This window comes from Leuciscus leuciscus (genome assembly GCF_965113295.1).
Source record: "Leuciscus leuciscus genome assembly, chromosome: 5".
NCBI lineage: Eukaryota > Metazoa > Chordata > Actinopteri > Cypriniformes > Leuciscidae > Leuciscus > Leuciscus leuciscus.
In genome coordinates, this window is record NC_138729.1 from 35950996 (window position 1) to 35977857 (window position 26862).

General features: G+C 38.1%; 1 protein-coding gene across 3 annotated transcripts in view; it reads left to right on the plus strand.

Moving 5' to 3' along the window:
* Positions 1-26862, plus strand: part of tncb (tenascin Cb) — a 66373-nt gene that overhangs the window by 15624 nt on the left and 23887 nt on the right. The window contains exon 1 of one of the 3 annotated variants that reach the window (XM_082169568.1): positions 16981-17339. The exons of the other annotated variants lie outside the window; for them this stretch is intronic. The gene's annotated coding sequence lies outside the window, so the exon portion shown is untranslated. Of the gene's footprint in view, positions 1-16980; positions 17340-26862 lie in introns of those variants that run through there. 3 annotated transcript variants of the gene reach the window in all.

Sequence of the window (26862 nt, forward strand, 5' to 3'; positions counted from 1 at the left end):
GCATGTCTTTGAATGTTTGAGCTGGCAGTCAGTCAATGAGAACTGCTGATTTAACCCATGTGTGAATAGCTCAGATTCAATGATGCAGTTTTTTGAGTAAAGCGTCTTCAGTCACTTGCATCTCTCTAGTGTTTCCTCCTACCGTAGGTTGTGGAGCTCCGTGGGAATATGGCAGTGTGGCAGGATGAAGAAAACTACTGTATGTCTTATGGTTTCTGGCCACCACTATGTCTCCATCTTCACTAACCAAACCTCAGCTTTGAAGTTAGGCATTAAATTACTGGAGTTTTAAGGGCTTGTTGTTTTAAGGAAAGAGATTTTGCTCTGTGTCAGCTTGTTGCTATGAAACGCTGTGGAGAACATCTCTGTGGGTTTATGTGATTACTCAGAGATCCATCAACTTAAGGATTCAGACTCACCTGGGTGCATTGTTATGACTGTGCTTATAGAATGATAGATTGAGTGAAAGACTGTTCGGTCCAATTGTAATTTTGTAGCTCTCCGAATGCACAACAAAGGTCACGGCCTCCAGCAAATGTGCATCTCCAATTACACCTAATAGCACTTTTTGAGCTCTGCAGTCCATGTGTATCTTTAATCTTTGTGCTGCAGCTACACATTAAACCCCTTTTTGTACAGCAAAATCTTCCATGAAACAAAATATCAAACTATTTCACATTGAAATATACTGTATGTTCGTGAAAAAGAATGATGTTGTTATGGTGGAGTAGATCTGTCATGGTTTATATATCTAGAGATTTGAACTGGTTGCCCCCGAATAATCAAAAAACAAAAGTAATATGTTGTCATGGTAACTATGGTAGGTGATATGTCTCTCTGTGATTGCTTTGGAAATACATAAGAATTTTCCCTCAGAAAACCAGGTGGTATTTTCTCAATAAATTTTCATTAACAATTTGCCTGGAGGGGTAGAAAATGTAATTATGCAAACAGGAAGTAGATTTTAACATTATATTATACAGTAGGAAAAATGAACCACACATTACACACATTTGCTTTGTGTTGTATTACATTGGGATATAGAATGGAACATTTGAGAATAGTTATTTCTTGGTCAAAACTTGCTCATTACTGAATTTTTTCTTTCTATATATAAGGCATGAATATGAATTAATCTTCATATAAATGTCTTTTTTTTTTTTTTTTTTTAGAAAAGGAAAACTCAGCTGGAAACTTAACTTGTACATTATATTCAGTCAATAAAATAAAAGCAAAACCATTTCACTCTATATATTGCATTTTGTTGGTGTTTTACAAGTTAAGTGTCTCTAACTATCAGAGCACATCAGATGAATGACAGTCATTATAATACAGAAAAGATGTTTGCACATGTGACTAAACAACTCAGACTGCTTAAAGGGATACTCCACTTTTTTTTGGAAATAGGCTCATTTTACAACTCTCCCAGAGTTAAACAGTTGAGTTTTACCGTTTTCGAATCCATTCAGCCGATCTCCGGATCTGGCGGTACCACTTTTAGCATAGCATAGATAATTGAATCGGACAGGACCATTAGCATCTCTCTCAAAAGAATTACCAAAGAGTTTCGATATTTTTCCTATTTAAAACTTGACTCTTCTTTAGTTACATCGTGTACTAAGACCGACGGAAAATGAAAAGTTGCGATTTTCTGATATGGCTAGGAACTATACTCTCATTCCTGCGTAATAATCAAGAAACTTTGCTGCCGTTCCATGGGTGCAGCAGGCGTAATATGACGCAGCGCCTGAAAATAGGTCTAATAGGTTAGACAAACTTAGTCCCGGTCACGTTGGAAGTTACCGAGCTGGGGACTATTTTCAGGCGCTGCGTCATATCATTACGCCTGCTGCACCCATGGTACGGCAGCAAAGTTTCTTGATTATTACGCCGGAATGAGAGTTCCTAGCCATATCAGCCTAGAAAATCGCAACTTTTCATTTTCCGTCGGTCTTAGTACACAATGTAACTACAGAAGAGTCAAGTTTTAAATAGGAAAAATATCGAAACTCTTTGGTCATTTTTTTGAGAGAGATGCTAATGGTCCTGTCCGATTCAATGATCTATGCCAAGCTATGCTAAAAGTGGTACCGCCAGACCCGGAGTTCAGCTAAATGGATTCGAAAACGGTAAGACTCAACTGTTTAACTCTGGGGGAGTTGTAAAATGAGCCTATTTCCAAAAAAAGTGGAGTATCCCTTTAAACCTGCAGTTTAACGGATGATATCATGCACCATAAACATATCAATGAGAAATATGTGGCAGATTCCCCCCGCCGCCCCCATTTGGCCAGCAGTTTTTCTTTGTTTCTAACATGCAGGGCTTGAAATTTGGCATGTGAACTTCTAGAGGCCACAGGAGGCTATATATTAACTTTCAGTTGTCAAGTTTATGGTGACAATGGTGTGACCTTTCGCCAACTACTGCATATCTATAAGGGAGGGGCTTAGCGGGCATGTGTATTATTAGAGACCATGTATCCAATGATTCGTAGAGAAATGCAGTCTTTGAAAAATGAGATTCAATGATACTGATCTGCTTTGTTCAGCAAGGGAGACCGAAAATGCTTTAGAGGTGAACAATGTTATATAACCCATCTGTACATATTTTTTTTTTACATGAAGACAGAATTATAGCAGAACTCAAGAAAACAAAGAACATGTTCTCCTTGAGAAAACACTCTAAAATAAAATGTTGTTTTTAATATGTTAATACCTGGCGAGAGGAGCAGGAAAGGGATTTGATTCTTGGCCCAGATTTGTCAAAGTTCCTTTCTGTGCATTTGAATACATAGTGGAAGTGTTGGAGCTTCAAAAAAAAAGAAAAGAAAGGAAATTGCCTCGGCTCGCCATTATTGAACAGAAGTCAAGGTTGTAATTATAGACTGAATCTCTGAACAATAGATTTACCAACATTACGTGTTCCACAAACATAGAAAGATAAAAAATTCCAGACGCGTGTCGATATAACAAAACAACATGTTCAAGACAAATGCATGAAACTTATAACTACACTTCGTGTATGATTAAATAACTCTCAGGTATAAAATATAAAAAGGGAACAATTTGTTACTTATTATCTAGTACATTTGTGAGATAATTGTGGCGGATGTGGCCGTTATTAAGTAGAGATATACTTGCAATATGTCCTAACCTGCAATATCAGAAATGTAATGAATTCATTACATATAATTTATAGGTATGAATCACGATATGTATTATAAATATACTGAACAAGTGACAAGTGATGTTTTTCTAAACATAATTCAAAGATTCTGAGGCATTGTTTGAAATAAAACACTATTAAGTTAACAGCAATATTTCATTTAAAGGTATAGTTCACCAAAAAAATTTAATTCTTATTTTCTCCCCCTTATGTAGTTCCAAACCTATGTGAGTTTTTTTTTTTTTTTTTTTTTTTTTTGAGGAACACAAAAGAAGATACTGTAAATGTTGAGATATATATAATTGTTTTTGTCCTTAGAAAGTCAGTGGGATACAAAACAACACTAGTCCCTAAAAATAAACACAGCAAGTCATTTTTGCAAGTCATAGGTTTGGAGTAAAATGAGGGTGAATTTTCATTTTTGTGTGAACTGTCTAAGTATGTGACATTAAAGCATTTAATAGATGAAGTGCTGGTACTTTGTGTTCTTGTGTTTCCATTTGTTTTTGTTTTCTATGCTTTTTCCCTGGATAAATGTTGAACATGATCTGTGCTTTAAAAGAACTATAGCAAATCTGCATTGAATGTATTAAATTCAAAACATGCTTCCATTATGTTTTTAAGGGCCAAATGTTGGGTATGAAAATAATGAATAAACCGACAGTACCACTCTGGGAGGTTGCGGGGCCTCTTAGAAATCTGAACTGGTAGTTTATTGTAAGGAACACTAGAAGGATTCCAACCACCCGCTCCCCAGGAGAAATAGTCATTTAACGTGGTGAAGGGAAAAAAGTTATTCGCTGCAGATTTCTGTTAAGGACTTAACAGACTTTTGTAGAAACGAGAGAGCCATGCAAACGTGTATGTAGTGCAGATTTCTCAATGTTATTTTAGAACACCTGGGTCCCCTGAGAGCCCATGGAGATTTGTGGAGCGTTGCTGTTGGAATTTTTTCAAGCTGTAATTGCACTTGCTTTGTCCTTGGGGAGAACTTAAACACAAACAATAAGTGTAATTGGCACCTGAAGGTGACCTGAGATGTTTTTCTGTTCAGAGAAACTAAAGGAAACGATAAAAACGATAGTCTTTTTGGGCAAAATGGTGTGGACTGCTGAAGGGACAATATATGTAAGACATCTGGACTTACCCAAGCATATCTTTATATTTTCTTGTGGCAGCAAATATGGTTTTGATGACAGTCCACAAAATGTGACAGTTTTAAGGTATTTAGATGCACTGAAACACCTGGGAGGAATTATTCTCAGTTCTGGGCACAACATTTTTAAAGGGATAGTTCACCAATTATTAAAATAATTTCTAAACTGTATGACTTTTTTTCTTTTGTGGAACAGAAAAAGTGAAAATGTAAATATTACGCATGGTGACTAGAGCTTTACAAGCTTAAAAAGGGAAGAAAAAGCTAAATCTATCATAAAATATAAAAGTGGTCTATAAGACCACTGCTATTTAACTGCTGTATTACAGGTCTTCTGTAGCCTTATGATAGATGTGAAACCAATGTGAAACTGAATTTTGATCAGTGTATCAGATCAGAGTAAGTGGAACTTGAGAACTGGATCACTTTGATTTGTGAACAAATCATTCATTGAATGATTTGTTAATGAATCCAACATCACTAACATTCTCATGAAACCTCATGAACCCGCCAAAGAGAATAATGAAGCTTTCAGTGAATAATGACTAACATCTATTGTATTGATTCAGAAAACCTGTAACAGCAAACAGTATAGACCACTTTCATTATACTTTTATGGTGTGTTTTTAAGGCATTTTTGAGCTTTGAAAGAATGAAAGCAAAACAAGCATTTTTCAGCTTCTTTTAAACATTATATGTGAAACATGGATGCCTGGAAGATCAAGGCAATTTCTTAGAAACATCCATCTTGGCATTTGGTTTTAAAAAAGTAATTTACATTTACATTTAAAGTCAAACTTGAAGTACTTTTAAAATGTCATGTGCTCAAAAAAAAAAAAAAAAAAAAAAAACACATTGCACTAGACCTCTTCTGGCACTGATCTAATGCACAAGCTTTTCATGGGACCTGTCTCAATCCACAATCCTTTAAAAATCACAGCTTTATCTGTTACTTTCAGATCTCGACATGCAAAATGTAAGTTGTTTGTTCAAAGCCTCAAAGAAATGAGCTTCCACACTTGATCCCTGGTTTATTATGGCTTGTGGACACTGTTCAATAACACACATAATGCGCTCACCAGTGCTTCCTCTGCCCTCAGTACAGCTCTGAGTGTTCTTATGTTTGCTGCTGTGAGTGTCAAAAAGAGCTCAGCTGATGGTCAAAAAGAGCTTGGGTGAGGTGTCTAGGTCCAACACAGGGTGAGAGGCCACGCATCAGGTCTCCTATCGCACTCATCCCACCAGCTCAATGACCTGTGAACACAGAGCCATCTGCTGGGACTGGTCAGACAGAGTTATTTTTTGTTATTAAACTACTGAAGCAGAACAAAAGTAAAAAAAAAAAATAAAAAAAAAAAAGTGTATATATACAGTACTGTGCAAAAGTCTTAGGCATGTTAATATCATGTTATTTATATATTTTGCTGTAGTGTGTCAGCAAAACTTTGAAACATTCCTGCAAAGCCACCTTAAAAACTATGCGCAAGTGTACCTGAACAAAATCCGTTTTAAACGCAAAGGGTCGTTACACCATATATTGATTTAAATTAGTTAATAGAATTTAAATCATAAATACATTCAATTTGTGATTTTATTTTTGAAAGCATTCTCACTTTACAGCATTTTAACACAAGTGCCAGTACTTTTCACAGTACTGTAGCTTTGCAGGAAGGTTTCTTCAAGCATCTTGGAGACGTTCCCGCAATTTAGTTTGTCTCAGTTTTTTCTGTTTCTTCATGTAAGCACAGACGGACTCGATGATGGTGAGATCAGATCATCCTGGCTGTTGTCAGATTCCATTATTATTACAATTAATGGCAAAAAGAATGTTTGGAAATGTAAACTGATATTTCCTACTGACACACTACAGCAAAAGCCTAAGACTTAACAAGCCTAAGACTTTTGCACAGTACTGTATATGTATATATATATATGTATTTGTATATATATATATATATATATATATATATATATATATATATATATATATATATATATATATATTGATAACTCTTATATTGTGGTGTTGCATAATTGTTATCATATCATAAGAGAATAAGAAAATTGTAGAAAGAATATGGATGATTCAAATGATCTTTATAAGGTCGTCTGTCTTCACATTCCTCTCTGAATAGACGAAGACATGGCAGCTCATTTTCTTTCTTCATCACAGCTAAAGCTGAAAGGTGCATAAAATGTTCTAACTCTCATATAATGTTATAATGTCTAGTGTGTACTTTTAGCAGATTGTGTCTGTCTGAGTGAAACGTAGTTTGGTTAATCTTTGTTACCCAATATTCAAAGCATCTTTATGATATAGGGGATTGTTCAAACAAAAATTAAAAGTCTGTCATTATTTACTCATCCGCACGTTGTTCCAAACCTACATTGTTCAGTGGAACACAAAAAAGAGATATTTTGGAAATTGCCCATTCAATGAAAGTCAGTGGAGTCCAGTGTTGTTTTGGACCCCATTCACTTTCATTGTATGTACAAAACATTCTTTAAATGTTTTACAGAAGAAAGAAAGTCATACAGGTTTGGAACGACGTGAAAGTAAATGATGACAGATTTCTTTAATGATGCTCCTTATAAATGATGGTCCCAGTTAATTGTTATATTGGTAGTTTTCCTGTTGACTAATTGAATAGCTGAATGTCTGAACTGTCCTTCTTTTAGAAGAACCATTTATCATTGTCTTACGTGTAATTAATGCAGTCAGAGTTTATTGTTGAACACATTTCAGTAGTCAAACATAAGCAGGTCTCAGGAACATTTGTATGCTGTACTGTGTAAGGGTGTGTAAAAATATATGGATGTGTATTTGTGTGTTAGTATGTGTGTGTGAGTGAGTGAGAGAGAGAGGACGAGAGCTTGTTCCGAGGAGTTGACAGAAGCGGCTGACGTGCTGAGGCGTGACTTGTCCTCTATTTAGCACCCTGCTGGATTACTAACACAAGGGATGTGGATATGCATATGACAGAAAGTGGTGATGAGAAGTAGAGTGAAAAAGAGCAGGAGTGAAGGACAGGCTGTATTTGAAGGCAGATATTGTGTGGAGGTGGGATGAAGTAGTTGCTTTGACAGGGAATGATATTTCAGAGGTCTTGTGAGAAAGAACACAAAGGAAAAGCAGATATATAAATGGCAGGCTATCACAGTGAGAATGTGACATTTTAAAGTCAGTCTAGTGTATATACCTTACTGAGAAGAACATATTTGTAAGCAATATTTCATTCTAGCTCTTCCAAAACCTAGTGAGCTACCTCACTGCCTACTACCTGACTTATATACTTTATGAAACCATTTAAAATGGATAGTTCACCCAAAAATGAAATTCTGTCATACATTTGGAAAATTCATAGATGTGTTCAACAGTACTATTTATTTATTTAAAAATTTTTTATAGTAAAACAAGAACAGCCTCATCAGCATTAAGGCAGAAGGAGGTTGGGTGAGACAGGTGCAGAAAGACAGATACAAATGAGGTGTGACTGCACACACACATGCTGAGGCTGACTGTATGTAAAACTGAGTTGACTGTGCAGTGCTGACAGAAAGACACTTTCAGACTGAACTGAGATCTGCTCCTGTCTCTCTCTCTCTCTCTCTCTCTCTCTCTCTCTCTCTCTCTCTCTCTCTCTCTCTCTCTCTCTCTCTCTCTCTCTCTCTCTCTCTCTCTCATAATGGGTATTGTACTGTATATAGTTTGGTAGAATGGAGCTGGTCTATGATCAGCATCAGTACGGCACCTTCCGTCAGGAGCATTCCCAGCAGCTCTCCATAGAGATGGCTGCCATAACCTCAACTCAGCTCATCTGCCCTGTAAAATGCCCTTATCCTGCTCTTTGTTCCTTCTCCGCCCTCTCATTCATCTAAGCAGAGATGCATGGCAGGAAGGAGACAAAGAGCCAGTGAGAGTGAAGACGATCCTCAGTTCAGACAGATCACAAAGCCTGAGTCTATCCAGGAAATCTCTTGTCATGCTTCCCATGCAAAAGCCCCGCACCCTCTCCCAATCCATTCAGCGGCTGCTATCCTCGCTATCCCATACAGACAATGTTCACAAATATAATAAATAAATATATTACTATACATAGATTTTAAAATATATTTACATAAATGCATTTTTCATACGTTTTTGTTAATTTAGTTAATATTTAGTTGAGTTAACATTATATCTCCATTCGTGAAAACATAATTTTATTTTATGTTTTTATAATTATAATTAAACCAAAATGCATTTTAAGAGTAAAGATTTATTTTTGTGCCCCTTGATGAAGATTTTGTAATATATTTTGGCATTTGATGGTTTCAATTAAAAATATTTTCATATTTTCAAAATTAAAAGATATTTCCTTAACCCATGCTCTTTACAACATACTGTATATTCACATATATATGCAAATATGCCATATAGGATTAAGTTGATGTCAGTTGTAGACTGTTTCAGACAGTTATCAACTACAGACGAAAGAGTTTCCTAAACTACTGGATTTGTGAAGTGTGTAGTCGTGCTTGTGAAAAGACAACTTTGTAAAGCTTTGCTAGGTGTACCAAAGCTTAGTCTTGTCTGTGGCATGCAGTCAACATGTGTTATTGCGCTCCTAACTTGGAGAACCAGAGACATAAACCTCTAGGACATCTTAATCTCTCCAGAAATACACCCTGACACACAGTTTTGTGCCTCTACCTGCTTCATATGAATAAATCATCCGTCCAAAGTGGCGGTCTGTCTCTCTACTCAGCGCTGGAAGCGGCGCTTCATTCCCAGCACTGCCGGAGATATGGCTTTATACTCTGCGGGCCTGGATATACGCTCATATTGAGCTCAATATTTCCTGAGTCGATAGGGCGAAGAGAAAGACTGCACATTTGTGATAAAAGTGCCACAACATGCCTTAACTGATGTATTACCCTATTTATTTTGTGAAGGGAAGGAGAGGCAGGGGACACTGGATAAGAGTGTTGTCTTTTGTCACAACTGGTGAAAGTCAAAGGACGTAAACACTTTTTCCTCAGAGTTGTACGTGATTGTGGGTTGGGGATCACATGGTATTTGTGGGACATTGTACAATGTCATCAGAGCTGTTTGTGTAAAGGCAGATGGAGGAAGACAGAGGGAGGGATGGGGTGTCTTGAAAGAAAAGAAGGGGAGATGACGAGAGGAGTGAAATATCAGACATTCAGGGAGAGTTGGACATCAATCACCAAAGCCTGTCAGAGAAGAGGTCCGAATCGGATTCATTATGTTTTAAAGTGTCCCTCCTCTATCTTGTGTCTTGTAAAATTGTAGTGCATGACACAAAAAGCATTTAAAGAACATTTTCTAATGAAGTACCGTAGCAAGTAAGGGTGTAGAAAGTCTGAAAATCACATTGTAAACCTTATCAGCCTTTCTAATGAATATTAATTTGGTGACAGTCCTAACTGATTTCCTGAAAGGTCGGTAAAATGGGCATTAGTCGTAGTTTTACTCTTAGAATGTAATTTTTTTCCCCATAAAACATAGGAGAGAAATATGACGTTACATTGGTTTCTACATTGTTGCATTATTGTTGATAATTGCATACTCTGAAGTTATGTATGATATGCCATCATTGATTAATTTGTTGCTCTGGCAGTCCACTATAAACATGTAGCCATTTCAGCCCTGGACAGTTTTAGTATAATTGTATATATTGAATACTAGGTAAAATAATAGTAAAAATAAAACACGTTCTGTCCCTCAACAGATTAAATTGAACTCTCCTGCATTAAATACATCTGGCATACCAATCCATCTCGGTGGTCTTCTCATCTATTGATAGGATCCCTTAAATAAGAACTACACATTGCTGGTATGTGCAGTGTCATTAGATTTTTTTAAGCAACAGTCAAAAGCAGTTGATAGGAATAAAAGGTTTCTGCATGTTCTGCAGATTTCCACAGAATAGGAATGACTGTCATTTAAAGTTCCACATCTTGCGTGTTGTTGTTGTTGTTTATGAAATAGTTTGTCTAATTTGATCATGTTTTTAGCTGCCGATAAGAGTAGTCCATTCTGTTTAACACATTTGCCGTTTACATTCACTCCACAGTTTTATTTTTTCCACAAAATCAGACAACAAATACAAAAATGTCAGCAGGTTCTGTCTAGACCTGGATATAAGCAGGCAAGTTCTCGATAATAGTGAGTCTTCCTTGTTTTAATTCTATTGAGACAGTCATAATTAATTATTTGTGAAAATGTATGTATGAATATAAACATTAAACCTGCATCATTCAGAATTGCTAACGAGCCTGCAAATGTAGCTGATATTTGCATAAATGTTAATGATGTATGAGTGTTTGTGCTGCTTGTGCGTCTCAGGAGCTATGGGAAGCAAGCATCTCTTATTCACTCTATAGAATCCTTTTTGAGCACTGATACCTCCGTCAACCCCCAACCCACTGCTTTCACTGGACTCACAATGTCATTGGTTGCTCTGAAGGATACCATTTATTTGTTTTTCTATAATTTGTTCAGCGCTGTTGGTGTTAAAGGAGTGTGTAGGCATTTCTATTGCCCTGCTGGATAAAAAAAACACCATGTCTTTGTAAAAACATACAGAACTGAGGAAGAATGAAAGATGCAGATTCTGCTTGCTAAATTACCCTGAATGAGTAAATGTTCTTTAGAGCTGCAGCCCCCCCTTATTTAGTATAGTGTCATTTTATGTGGTATATGTAGTGCAGTTTCTCAGAGAGCATGTTGATCTTTCATTTTTATGGATCTTCACATACGTCTGATGCTCATCTATTATTAGCTAACAAAAGCAGAAGCAAAGTCTGACACAATTTTGGTGGCTCCAGAGATCTGAACCCCTCAGAGGTTGTCGGGTCACTGGGGTCATCTGCTTGTCTTTGTCCTCGGAAATTTACAGGCTCTTTATGTACGTGCACAGCAATGCTGACCTGTGTGTGGTCCAAAACATCACTCTCACTGACTATATCATCAAATCACATGTGTTTGCAACAATTCTTTCATCCCCTCTCTTGTTTTGGTCTCTATATTAAGTAAAAAGCTACCCTTGAGGGCCATAATGGCTGTTTTTCATTTCCCAAAGCCTAATGACCACAATTCACCACATCTCCTATACTGGATTAATGCATAAATGTGGAGGGCAGAAAATAGCCTTTCACCTCTTCCTGTGCCGCTCTTTATTCATGCCAATCCCTATCTTTGCTTTATAAATTATGAATCAAACCCAATTATGCCCGCAAGCCCATTTCACTGATGGCCAGTTTCTCCTTCCACTTAATCTATGCTTTTTACACTCACACAGGCCATTAGTGTTTTAATTTCCCGTCCCTGGTGGCAAAGCTGGGGTTGCAACACTCCAAAAGTTACTTCCACAAGCTGTCCAAATGACCTTCCCTGAGTTAACCCGTCCTGCACGGCCTCCCTCCTGCATAATAGATAACGCGAAGACTTGGGAGGAGACACAAGCAATACTACCTGTGAATTCATTTTTAATGAGGTAAACAGGTCTGTCCGGGTCATGAGGGTGACTGTGAGTTGTGAGTCCTGTCTCATCATCGCTCCCTTCTCCTCTGACACTTTACCCAGCCGCAGGCAGGGCTTCTCTGCTCATAATTAGATCTCACTTGCGCTGATAGAAAGTGCCCTGCTAGCCGTCAAGCCCTCGCTCTTTCTTCGAATAGACTGCCACCAATTACGTGGGTAAATGAACTGAATGCGAGCTGTGCCCTCAGCAACCTTTTCTTTAATTTGTAGAGCCAGTACCTTTGGGTAGATTCAGTTATAGCCAGCAAATGTAGAGTAATGTGAAAAAATATGTACTGAGACATTGTAAAAAAAAAAATATATATTTATAGTGCCCCTTTGCTTTGTGGTTGAATATCTTTTATAAGATATTAGGAACAGGACAGTATTGGGGAGCTAAATTTTTCTGTAGTTTGGCAATGTTTTTTTTTTCTTTTAAAAATAATCTTGTTTTATTCCAGTAATAAGCTTCTTTTTCCAAACAATCTTGTTTTATTCCAGTAACAAGCTTCTTTTTCCAACAAGTAGCAATGTAATGAGAACAAATGATACATTTATTTATTTTTTTACTGTTTTTGAATTGGTTATATTAACAGTTTGATGCTGTTCATTCGTTCATTTATAAACACTTTTTTGTGCCAGAAAAAAACAGCTTTGGTCAGGGTGTAATACATTATATAATCAGATATATATTTACACTGCAATATATTGTATATATATATATTATATATGAAAGGTGCCTTAAGCGATGTCATGCGTTTTTTTAGGCTGAAACATTTTTTATCATATACTGTACAGCAAACATCTCCTCACTATCTGCTAGCTGCCTGTCCCCTGAACACACTGTAAAAAAAAACTTGGTCTCTGTAGACAGCCCAGGCTTCACAAATGGCAACAAAAACAAACTGGGCCAACCTGCACCACGAAACATAACAAACAGTGTTCCAGCCAATAACCGACAAGAATGATTTGGGGGTGGAGTTTGGGGGGTTAGTGCGAGTGCACATGAAGGGGGGTGTGAGGAGTGGAGGAGAGATAAGCATGACGAGGGAAGTTAGCTAGAGGAGAGATGTCCTAGACAACGTCAACGACTAACGTTAGAATTATGGCGCGTTTCCACCGAGCGGTACAGTACGGTACGGTACGGGTCGGTACCCTTTTATTTGCATTTCCACTGCCAAAAGTTGAGAATGGTACCAAAAAGCCGAACCGTACCGTACCACTTTTTGGGTACCCTTCCGTTGGGGTACCTAGCACAGTGGTACGGTACTAAAAGGTGGAGCTAGACTCACTGCAGGACGTTGATTGGTTGACAGAGAATCGTCACTTGCGCGTGCTACGAGGGGAATGACAACATAAGAAGCGCCATTTTTTAATATACAGTTTAATATAATACTACTGTTACTGTGTCACGAAATGTAATTTTAAGAGTTTTTCAGGCGAGAATGTAGTTGTTTAAAGCTCAAATCTGTGGTTTATTTATAAAGATGATTTGTTTTTCCCCGGTTGTGAGATCCATGCGATCAGCGGGCGCTCGGCGCTCATGTTTCCCGGCTGGATGAGCCTTTCCTCGGCTAAGTTAGTTCTTCTGACGTTCGCCGATGACTCCGACGGTAGTGGTTAAACATGAGATATAATTCGTCTTGTGTAGACCTAACGGGCGATCTTTGGTCTCGTGAATATATAATTCGTTCCCTGTCAATCGTTTTGGCCGAGGGCTAAGTTTAGTTTCATATTATAGGCTATTTGTATTTAACTTTACTGTTGTAATGTTAGACTAGAGCGCAGCATTTGGACATTTGACTGAATTGTTTGCTTTATTTCTTATTGTATAGCTTCTTGTACCTTTTACTTAAACTTTTATATTGGCTATTATTGATAAAACTGAAATTTTACAAAAAGAAATATGGTTTCTTGTCATTTTCTTATTACAAGATTATCACTGATGTTTATTGCAACATTTGTACAAATGCATATATTGCCTGTAATATGTGTAATTTTTTTTATTATTTAAACGAAAAGAGGTAACGTTAGGGTTGTGTTTTAAATTTCGTTTTGTTATAACGTTAAATAGAATAACGTATAACGTGCAGTCAATATGCGTTGTGCATGAACCACATTTGTGTCCCTATAATGTTTAATTTATTTAAAAGAAAACGAAAAGAGGCAGAGTAGTGTTTTATAACATATTTCGTTTTATTGTTGCTTAAAATGTACATACAGAGTAACAGAGATAACCGGAGTAGCAGAGCGAGCTGAGTGACCTTTTAAGAACGCGCTGTACCATTTGCATGTAGGAGTCGCACATGGCAAGTACAAACTTTGCGTACTTAATATTGAGAAAAGCCTAATGTCGGCGCTTGTCTTCTTGTGACAAACATGTCGAGGAGCAAGAACAAGATCTGCTGTATATGTCATCCATTGTAGTTTACTATGTTCTTCTTCGCGCGAAAATGACGTCGATCGAAACACCACGCCCATCAAGTAAGGGTACTGTTGGCAGTGGAAACGCTAGCCAGATCATGGTTAACAGACCCGAACCGTACCGTACTGTACCGTACCGTACTGTACTGCTCAGTGGAAACGAGCCATTATATTCTCTTGAATTTTGATATGGCCGACAACACGACCAAAGAGACGACGTTGCAATGAACAAAAAGCAAAGAAGAGGGAAAAGGAGAAGGAACGCGCGAAGTCCCGAATTTACATTGGAAAAGCCTCTGACTCGTTCATGTCTGTTTCAGGAAGCACGGAAAGTAGGGGGAGGGGACGGGATGAGGAGGAGGGAGGGTCGAGCTAGCCTCCGTTTTGTTTGACAATACTTCGAACGTCGACAATAAGTGACGTCACGCAACATTGCTTAGAGCACCTTTAATATTAACTGACTTCTTAATGCACTTTTGACTTGTTTTCAGTGTAAATATAAAATAAAATAAAATTCTTAAAACAAGATACATTTACTAAGCAACATTGCATAACATTTTTTGATGTTTAAATGGGAAAGTTGGATAAAATGACTCTTTTTTGCAGCCTAAGAAATATTATTCCTTTATAGCTTCAATTTATTTATCTTTTTTTGTAATTTGCCCACTTTGTAGTGTAGCCAACTATGTTTTTGTAAGTGTTGTATCTGTGCATAATTGTCTTTAGATAGTGACAATCTATAAGAGTTGATTGAATATGTGCTGAGAGGGAAGTCTGTATCTATATATATGATCACGCTGTTCCTGCTGTGTCAGTGAGCTGCATGCAGGTATAGCTTGACAGTAGTTAAACCACTTTAAATATCTTGTAACTATAACAAGTAGATTCCTAACAACCAGACTCAAGTATTTGAATGGCTAGACTATTTTCCTCTCTGACTCTAAATGTGCCTCCTTGTAAACACTATTATGAGTCTAAACGTTCACAAATAAAGCTCGCTTCCTGTAGCTTGTGTCTGGTTGCCGGCTAGAAGAAATTGGCTGATGGGGAATGAAGCGCACACTGCTGTCATCTGGGAAATCAGCTGGTGAATGCATAGATGTCAACAGCACGGGGACGCCTGACGAACTCGGAATGCTCCCGCTCCCACTGCTATTCCCTGTGAAGCGCTGTGATTCGGTGAAGGAAAAAGTGTGAGAGAAAGGTGAGAGTACGAACAGATGGAGAAGGGTGATATGTGTTCTCAGGAAGATAGAGACCCTGAGAAAGAGACATGAACACACACACACACACACACACACACACACACACACACACAGAGAATCACTTACTGATTTTAATGCACTTCTGTTGTATTATGTTCCTCGCATATCAGCGGACCTAAATAGATAGACATACTGGCTGGATATATGACATTATGGTGGGCGTTATATTAATGCACTTCCATAAAGTCTCTTATAAAGGTTTGGGAGTTCATCTCATCTCATTCTCATCTCACATCTCATATCTCATTCTGGCTGCATTCCCTTCACCACCCACCACATATATACATTTGCAGAAAAACACAAACACGCACACCATTACCAAGAGCATCTCTCTGTGGAGTTCACCTTGGGAAATATCCTATGCCTGTGTTCATCTCCCGTTCTTCACATTGTACTTTTCCATTCAAGGCAAACCTGAAATTGATATCATGTTTGCCTTGTGATAGAAAAAGAATACATGAGTTTGAATTTGATCAGTGGCTGGGCCTGATTCAAAATGTAGTGATTCTCGCTCTGAAATGAGACCTAGATTAAAATCCCATGTCGACCAGGCAAATCATCACAGATTCATGACTTATTGAGCACAGGCTGATGGGGGTTGATTTTCTCTCATCAGAAAAAAATCGTTCTTGATTCCTCTCTGGGGGTTCGAGCTCCCCGTCACCACGGGTGCCTCCGTGTTGCCCCCCAAGAGAACTAAAGGTCAGTTTTTGACACGATGAGAGACATCATCTCATCTCTAATGAAATACGTCTTGAAGAGCATCACTGTTCGTTTGAAATGAAACGCGTGTAAAATCCGATCTGCTGGGCTCTTTGTTCCATGTTTGTTTGAAGAAAAGCTCCTGTTTGCACAAAACGCTGGATGCCGTATATAGTCCGGTAATTGCAGCTGGCTTGGTTGGATGTTCTTCTACCTGCAGTGCAGGTGGGGGAGGTGTTTGTGGGTAGTGCAGATGGAAAGGTGAATAACCTGACACTCTGAAAGGGAAGAGTATTTACAGAAGCGCAGGAGAGCACGAAAAGCCGGAGGTTGCGGCACAGAGATGGTTCCACTTAGAGTAGACATTTAAGCTTTAAAAAAGGGAGAAGCAACCTTGAATAAAACAAGTCTTTTTTATTTTTATTTCCATAGTGAGGTAGGATTTTGGGGATTAAAGGTTGATTATGCTGATCACCGTACATAATCCCATCATTCGCCGTGTCATGCTCGTCATCAAACACACAAGGTCCTTCCTCCTTTTTCCTCCTTGTTCTAATCTGAAATGTATGTTAATGCAGCTTGGGATATATCCCTTTCATCCAATCATTGTCTGCTCCAGTTTATAGTAAATGGTCTCTCTCTTTCTCTCTCTGTCTCTTTCTCCTCCTCTCTTCCCAATGTGTGTGTGTGAGTTTGCGACTCAGCCTTGAGGCATCCCGTTTCAGCTCCTCAGCTTCCAGTCAGAGGGCGAAAGGGGAGGGGGGTGCATATAAGAGTGGTAGGTGGGAGTGGGGTCTGACCGCAAAGTGTCTACTGTTTAAAAGAAAGGGACTTCTCCCTCCCTCCCTTCCTCTCTCTCTCTCTCTCTCTCTTTCACCCATTCCCTCTCTTAGCATCAGCAGACGTACACAGGCTGGATGGCACACTCTCACTGAGAGCAGAGAGATAGGAGGGAATGACAGGACTGTCATCTGTCTACAGAAAATTAAAAAGCACTTCAAGAGTTCCTGATGGTTTCAACCTTTCTTTTAGCGTCACGTCGCTGTTCCTAGACAGAGGCACGTCTCTAAGCTTGTAGAGGAGGACTGGTCTCACCAAGGTAAGCTGTGATGCTCCAAGTCCATCTACCTGTTAGTGTGACAGATTTGCAAGTTAAATGACTCTGTACTCTTTATGAGCGTGTCTGTGTTGAATGTGTTTTAATGTTAAAACTGAAGAATGCCTTACCACTTTGTAAGGCTGTTGTAAAAAAAAAAAGTCAGATTGTACACTTTGTCACTGGGGCAGTAGCCTTAAAGGGAAATCTTACCTTATTTACCTTTAAAAGGTTTATATGTAGTGCCTTAAGGGTAGGCAAATATTACTACTCTAAGGTATATAATAATATATGTATATGCACATTTCAGGGGTAGACAATGTACAAAGTTGTCCTTTTAAGGGGACTGCAGTGACAAGATGTTGTACCCCTAAAGGTAAAAAAAAAATTATCTGGCAGTGTAAATGTTAGCCAGGGACTTTTAAGGCTGCTAGTGATGCATTGGCTTGCTTTAGGCTGCTCATTATGGTTTATAGGGGAAGTGATCCACATTTGTTTTAAGCTCCGCAATTATTCCAGCTCCCCTTGAGGGGGGAATACAGTAGCGTGCGCTCTGATAGTTTGGCGTAGCTCTACACGTGGTGGGCTTGTCTGCAGCTGTAGGTCAGCCGGTGTCCGTTACCTGGCAGACGGTGTCATCCCTCCCAGGATCTCTGTCCTCTCGCCAGCCAGGGAGCGCAGCAGCTGGTTTGTGTTAGCGCTTCTCTCTTTAGTCTGGTGCTCCTCGTGCAGCTCCGCTGTCAGCTGCCAGCTCTTTTCTCTCGCCTCATCCACGGTGAGGGGGGGTGAATGGCTCTCGGATCAGTACGCTGTCCTTACTGATGGGTTGTATCCGTTTAGGAGAATGGAGAAACTGAGGTGATGAGAAGATTTGCGTGTGTGTGGTGGTAGTGGGAGGGGTCTAGGCTGGGAACGCAGGGGCTGAGAGAAGCCTTATGAGTGTGTATATATGGGGGGGGGGGGAGGGGTCAATGACAGAGACCCCCTGGATCCAAGGGTGCTAAATAGGAGGGAGGTTCTGCTTCGAATGAAGGAAACTTAGTTGTAGGCAATGAAGAGCAAAGCTAATGATTGCATAAAAGATTGTTGAGTAAGTTTTCTTTAAGTTTTTTTTTTTTTTTTGGAGAAAAAGAAATGTGATGTGACTTTTCAGAAGTCATAGTAGCTATAATATATTGATCTGTGTTGTTGTGTGATAATGTAAATGTCTCATGGGTTGTTAATACCTCTTCAGTTATTTTGCCATCATTATCTTGAGGACATCAGAAGTGCCAACCACACATGGTTGTTGCCTAGGCGGGGTGTTTAAATGTTTTATGATGCTATGTGCAGTGTATTCATTGACAGTGCCACTCAGAACAAAGCTGAGTGGGAAACTAGCCTTTGTTTGAACAGCTGTCAGCACTGCTCCTGGCCTGGCAATGCACTTGAAACAAATATTGTACCCTCTGAGTTCCCCTGTGTCTGTCTGTCTGTCATTTTATCTATCTATCCATCTATCCATCTATCCATCTATCCATCTATCCATCTATCCGTCTGTCTGTCTGTCTGTCTGTCTGTCTATCTATCTATCTATCTATCTATCTATCTATCTATCTATCTATCTATCTATCTATCTATCTATCTATCTATCTATCTATCTATCTATCTATCTATCTATCTATCGTTCTGTCTGTCTGTCTGTCTGTCTGTCTATCTATATATCTGTCTGTCTGTCATTTTATCTATCTATCTATCTATCTATCTATCTATCTATCTATCTATCTATCTATCTATCGTTCTGTCTGTCTGTCTGTCTGTCTGTCTATCTATTTTTATTATTATTTTTATTTTTATTAATTCGTTTATTCCAGGCAATGGCACAAAAAAAGTACAAGATAAACAAAATATGGTTAAATCATATAGTGCAAAAAAAACAAAGAAAAAACAAAAACAGAATATACAGTATTCAAATATGACGATCAAATTCTGCCTGAAAGGGAGTGGGAAGAAGACAACTTATTTAATCCCACCCCAGTTACCCATTTAGTGATTAATCTATCTATCTGTCTGTCTGTCATTTTATCTATCTATCTATCTATCTATCTATCTATCTATCTATCTATCTATCTATCTATCTATCTATCTATCTATCTATCGCTTATATATATATATATATATATATATATATATTTATATATATCGTTCTATCTTTCATTCTATCTATCTAACCTTCTTTCATTCTATCCATCGTTCTATCATTCTATCTATCGTTTTGTCTGTCTGTCTGTCTGTCTGTCTGTCTGTCTGTCTGTCTGTCTGTCTGTCGTTCTTTTGTTTTATCTAAAACAATTTTTATTTATCTTGTTTATCCGTCTATCTATCTATCTATCTATCTATCTATCTATCGTTCTGTATATCTATCGTTCCATCTTTCATTCTATCTATCTATCTATCGTTCTTTCATTCTATCTATCGTTCTATCATTCTATCTATCGTTTTATCTATCTGTCTGTATCTATCTATATTGTTCTGTCTATCTATCTATCTATCTATCTATCTATCTATCTATCTATCTATCTATCTATCTATCTATCTATCTATCTACCTATCTATCTATCTATCTATCTGATAGACAGATATGTCTGTCTGTCTGTCGGTATCTATTGTTCTATCTATCCATCCGTTTTTTTATTGTTTTTTTATTAGGGACCATGTACAATTTCCAACATAAATGTTACCATTTGATGCATTGTACCAGAGTTAGCCACAGGCAAATTTACATCTGCAGTCCAGTTCTATATATCTATCGTTCTATCTATCTATCTATCTATCTATCTATCTATCTATCTATCTATCTATCTATCTATCTATCTATCTATCTATCTATCTATCTATCTATCTATCTATCTATCTATCGTTCTATCGTTCTATCGTTCTATCTATCTATCTATCGTTCTATCTATCGTTCTATCTATCTATCGTTCTATCTATCTATCGTTCTATCTATCGTTCTATCGTTCTTTCATTATATCTATGGTTCTATCATTATATCTATTGTTCTGTCTATCGTTCTGTCTATCTATCTATCTATCTATCTATCTATCTATCTATCTATCTATCTATCTATCTATCTATCTATCTATCTATCTATCTATCTGTCTGTCTGTCTGTCTGTCTATCATTATATCTATCGTTCTATCTATCCATCTGTCTGTCTATCGTTTTATCTATCTGTCTGTCTGTCTGTCTCTTTCTATCATCTATCTGTCTATCTGTCTGTTTATCATTTTATCTATCTATCTGTCTGTCTGTCATTCTTTTGTTTTATCTATCTGTCTGTCTGTCTGTCTGTCTATCATATATCTATTGTCTGTCTGTCCGTCTGTCTGTCTGTGAAATATGCTCTGTAAAAGGGGTTTATTTTCCTCCACACTCCAAATTGGCCACAGAGGCATTCAGGATGATTTGTTGGCATCAGTGAACAAAGATTTCCTCAGAAGACTACAGTGTGTTAAAGTTTTGCTGCCCCAGATGGTTTTAATGGCTGTCTGATGCTAATGTAACATGGCTAGGAAAGCCATGGGCTCAGAGCACAGACAGTGTCCCCACCGACGGAAGCCAAGAGATGAGCAAACGTGTCTTCCACAGAAGTGAAGAATTCTGATTAGTTGTCAGTGACCCGGCATGCTCGAATGCATTTGTCACTATATGCCTGGGATAATAAGAGAGTTTTAGGTTAGCAGAAGTTCTAATTTGAGAAGTTGTAAAAGGGAAATCTACAAAGCTCAGATTATCTCAATTGATGACATTTCGGCCTGAAATTTGAACAGGCAAAATAGATCTCTTAATCTCCCAGTCAATATTCTTCCATTTCAGTGTGGGAAAACTGATTTTTCTTTCCAGGAAAAAAAAATTCAATGAGGTCAGTGAGTTGAAAGAGTTTGTTGCTCAATCCCAAAAGATCATATTGTGATGAAACTAATTACTATAGGTATGTAGAGTAAGTAATTGGATCTGGCAGGGTGCATTTTAAGGGCCTTTTTTAGAGAACTGCCATTGTAAATCAACTATACACACTTGATCATGGCTTATCTTTTCCCAGTCAGCAAGAGAAAATACACAATTTCTTGTTGGTGGAGAAAAAGCAATTTCCTGTTATACGCAAACAAGACACATGGTAGCTTTTATTCTTTCTAGAATAGGAAAGAATGATCAATAGCTTGCCATTTGGGAAGGGAAAGATGCTTTGTGCTTGTGAAAAAATGACCGCTGTGTTCAAATACGTTTTTTTTTTTTACTCTGTAGCAAATTGACTTTTGCATTATAAAATGGACTTCTATGCTTTGCCGTTCCTGCCAAACCACAATATCCTTAAGAGAAAAAAAAAGTAAAAACATTTTTTTGTTGCTAAGACCAAGATGTGAAAGAGACTGTCTGCATAGTACAGAAATAGTGTTTGAATTTTGCTGCGACAAATGTGAAGCTCAGAAGTTTTTTTTTGAGCTTTTAAGGTCTGAACATATGAGGCTGCTTTTCTGGCTGTAACAGAGGTTAAGCTAATAAACACAGGGTCACCGGTGCTGGAAATGTAAAATGAGACAGCAAGTAACAAATGTTCCTCCTTCATTCCTTCCATCTGGACTTTAAGAGAAAGCACACATGGAAGCTGAAGTCAGGAATTATTCAACTTCATTCCCAGTAGACTTCTCCAGTGTCTTTGGTCTCAAATGTTGACTGACATGTCCTAAACTTTCCATTTCTCATTAATCAGCATGGTAGAGTTCACCTTTGGCAATGTCACCAAAGCTCTATCGAGTTCGGTCTGAATGCTTCTTTGGTGAAAGCGCAGCAATGTCAGCGAACCGCAGGTCCATCAGCGCAGTGCAAACACCTCTATCTCTGCCCATACACCAGACCGGCTTATCGCTCTTACACACACACACACACACACACAAACCTCCTATCGGTGCAATCAGATCTCCCAGCATCATTAGAGCTCTGCAAATGGGCCTCGACTGTCATGAAACCCAGCTTTTTCATTGTGAAAACAACCTGCATTGCCTTTCACTTATCAGTCTACATGCAATCTTATGTATCTACTATATAGAAAGAAAATAGCTCACAGTAATGAAATGATCGGTACTAAAAACCGTTTTTTTTATTTAAAAAAATTATGCCGTTTGGGGTTGATTTAAAGTTGAATTAAAGAAGAAATACCTTTAAGCTGTGGCAATGAAATCAGATGCAAGATTAATAATTACTTAATCTCATTATTAAAAGAATGAATGATGAAGTTGGAAATATAATATACAGTGCCGTATGTTCTTAGGTTCTGGTTTCACACCTCACTGTCAATCCACCGATGGGAGAAATGCCAAGAGAATGCGTTAGGTGAGAGATCACATTATGTGGCATTTGAGAGACCTTTAAGCTCACATTGCACATACAGCAGTGAGATAGCACCTCTGCGTGTTTATGATTGCCAGACATATTCATTTGTTTGAATCTGCTCTGTGAACCCAGTGCTAGCTGTGACTGACTTCCTTTTGAAGCCCAGACATGCCAAGCAAAATAGAGTAGTGAGGCATAGACAATCATCAGTTCGTTTGAGGCCAGTGGACAGTCACAATGCACATTCTGCATTCAGTTCACAGTACAAAAAGTAACAGGATGTCAGACAGAGGAAAAATATTGATAAGAGAGAAGAACTGCAGAACTATAGAAAGAAAGAACAGAATAAAAAATGGTAAGTGTAATGGTCAACTCAGCCACTCCTCCTAAATGAGCATTGCTCAGGAAGGCGATGACTTCCAAATCCATTTATGAAACAATAACAGTGGCTGTATACTTTGCCATCGATCCAAGTACACACCATTGAGCGGCGTTATGAGCCAGTCTGGAAATCCATCTCCGTGTTGGATGATTATGAGCTGCTTCACGGTGCTGGTTTCAGCAGCCCTCTGTCTGATTATGACCTTGGAAACCATGCAATCGATAAGCATCAACTTCTCAATGAGAGTTTCACAGTGTACTCATTTTTATAATGTTTTTAATTATGATTTATCAGCATTTTTTGGTCTTCAACCCAGACCAGACACCTTTGAGCCCCTTTCCACTAAGTTTACTGCTTCGCTGACTGGATTAAGAAGTATTTTCTCAACTTCATCATATTGATTTTTAATTAAGTTTGACATGTACCAGTGGAGAAAGGATGCAGTGTGTATACAGCATACCTCTGGGAGAGATATTTCTTCATCACTGACTCCTTCCTAGTATTAAACAAACTGTCAGGGCATTTTTATGGCATCTATTAAGGTGAATTGAGTCGAGACAATACCAATTCATTCACCACAGTGGGCGACCCATATTAAGGCTGGTCCCAGGGAAGGCAAGTGCTTTCTGTCATGGGTGACCTACAAAACTAAGTCTGCTTGATGATTTCATAGGAATAAACTGAGGAAGAGTTGTGGTTCCCTCTGTTCAGCAGACTGTGGATAAATGTCATCTCTAATCATTGGATATGAAACTGAACGACGAACTGTAAGAGCCACCGCAGCATTTTTTACAGTTCAATAACCCGCTGCATGCTGATGTCAGATAAATGCTATTTAACAGATCATTTTCCATTATCGAGTGATCACCACATCATTGGCTCTCCGAAGGCCGGAAGAAAAGCCTAGCTTTGACCTGAATTATTTTATTTATTTTATTTTATTTTATTTTATTTTATTTTATTTTATTTTATTTTATTTTATTTTATTTTATTTTATTTTATTTTATTTTATTTTATTTTATTTTATTTTATTTTATTTTATTTTATTTTATTTATTTTGATTAAAAAAAATGTCTGCCCGATCAACAGTTGTCGTCTAAATATAATGTGTGACTAATTTCCATCCCGTTTGGAATAGTCATATGTTTTGTACTTTGTAATCTGTTTTTTTGGCATATTCCTTTTATGTTTTATGTCTTTATAGTTTCAATTTAATTGCAGCCCAATATGCCTCACTTCCAAACCACTAACATGCTAATTGCTCAATTATGTAAACAGCTACAAACTTCTAATTTAACAAATAGCAATAAGCTCGTTTGTTTGTGGCACATTGGTGAGGTGGAAGAATCGTTTTAACTGTCACTGTATAATTTATGACTTACAAAAGTATTCATTTGGTCTCTGTGTGAGGTATTCTTCCTTTCAAATGCTCTAGTCAGCATTCAGCACTTAGCACAACGCAGGACCAATTTAGATCACTGGCACTAAATATGTGTGCCAGCAGGTTCACTCCCCATTGAAATTCCTTTCACATAGACACATGGAAGCCAACTGGCCCAGCCAGAGTCTGAGAAAGTAACAAAGTATAAAAACTAGACCTGGCATGAGAAAGCAGCAGTCACATTGTGTCTGGTTTATCTGAAAGTGCCAGTAAGCAGCAGCATTAGCATACTGCTCTGAGCTCAGCACTGTATTGATGGAGCTCTAATAAAAGAGACTTGCTTTGTCTATTTCTCGTTGTTCAAAATGCAAAAAATACATAAATCTTTTCCAATCTAATAACTGCTAATTCTTTCTTAGTTACGCATATCCATCATTTCCGCCATTAAGTCAAGCTGTCATCATTAAATTACATATTTTAAAAAATGCCATTAATTTACAGTCCACCCTTCGCCAGGGGTTAAGGGCAAATTCTTACACAAAGACCAGCTTGGTCCTTCAGAGTCATTTTCTTTTTTCGATTCTTGTGGCAACAAGCCAGGCTTCAAAGTGAAAAAGCCAACTACCCATCCAGAACTAAAACCGCAAAGCGACTCAAAGCAATTTTCTGCCTATTTTGCTGATTTAATCCCTGGGTTTAGATGTGAGGAACAAGAAGCGGGGTAGGTCCCGTCACCCCCGAGGGTCCAGATCGGGAGTCTCCCATCATCGAGCCCCCCTTAAGCTCTCCATCACAGAAGCGTTCTCCCCTGTCTGTCTAATCACGGATGGGCGGCAGCAGTCGTGGGATCCCTCTCGCTGGAGCTCATCTGTCAGTCCTGCTAATCACATGTCAAATCGAGCTCTCCACTCACTAAACAGATCCTGGCAAGATATTACCTGCTGTTGACCTTGCGAGCTGCGGCTTTGGGTCAGCACCCTGCAGCCATGACAAAATTTTGATCTGTGTAACTATATATTGCTCTTTTCTTAGGACTGTGCATGGGAAGGTTTGCCTTAAAGAGATAAGTTTTAAGAATTGCCTTAAAAAAAAAAGAAAGATCATCCTTAACTCCACCTCATGCTGTTCCAAACCTGCAAGACTTTCTGTCTTCAGTGAAGATAAAAAAAATAAAAATTGAATTGACCTGATTTACTTTTTTATGGACAAAAACGTTCATCCAAATATGTTTGAAATTATGACTGAGGGAATCTCTTTGATGTCATAAAAAGCTTGTTCTAATTTTATGCTTTAAAATATAAAGTATCTTTTAAAAAATCAAATGAAAATTATTCAGTTAAAGGGTTAAACATGACTGAAGTGGCTAGATAAGATGCAAGCTGGAAAATACACACATAAATATTCCAAATTTGACATAAATATTGGGTGTTTTATGGTATTGAAAAAGTCGGTGTGTCAGCACTTTTGGAAGCCGGTTATTTCCATCTTAAATGGATCCCATTTGGTTTTCATAACATTCGGGAAAACTACTATATGGAAAACTGAATCTGCACTCCTGTAATTGGCAAGTATGTGACCAAATGACATGCACATCAGGACTCTTTAAACACAGGCATCCTCAATCTCCATTCCACAGCGCAGTAACATGCTTGAAAAGGTTTTAGAGCTGTTTCTATTTTACTTTAATTAAATTTTTAACAGACCAATGCACTTAGTAAGTGACAAGCCTCCTGAGGCCTGCAAAAACTATAACTATTAACTTCTTTTAATGAGAAAAGTATTGTGTTTTAATGCAAATCTCTGCTGCTGTCTGGAGAATGGTCAAAGAAAGCTAACTTTTATGAGAAGCGTGAACTCTGAACACCCACGCTAGCGGAAGCGCTGCAGATGGTCTCCTCCGCGCGAGTATTAATCTGTCAGCATGGGCTGTGGGCAGAGCGTCAGAGAGGAGAGTACGCTCCTCAGATTCAGGTGTTGCCTGCTGTGTGTCATGGCAGCCTGTCATTGGAAACGCTGCTGGAGCCCTCGCTCCTGAGCTGAAGTTTGCCTTGCTTTTATTGGCCAGAGTTGATCTTTCAACTAAGTTGTGCTTAGTGTCTGTCTTCCCTGCAGTGTTGCTGACTGCCATGTATACTTAATTGTTTTAGGGTTTTTTCCCCCAGAAATTTTATTCTGAATATGAACACTGCCTGGTGTGATATGATTTATTTAAATATGATTCATTCTAGTTGGAAAGGGCGCGCAAGTCAAAGGTTAAAACATTTAATTTCTCTTTCCTTAGTTTATATGGTCTATTATCAGGTGCTGTGAGAAGTCTATCAAACAGTCTATTTTTTGTCTTTAATTAAAATAAATTGCTTATTGTCTGCGTATTATTTATATTATTTTAT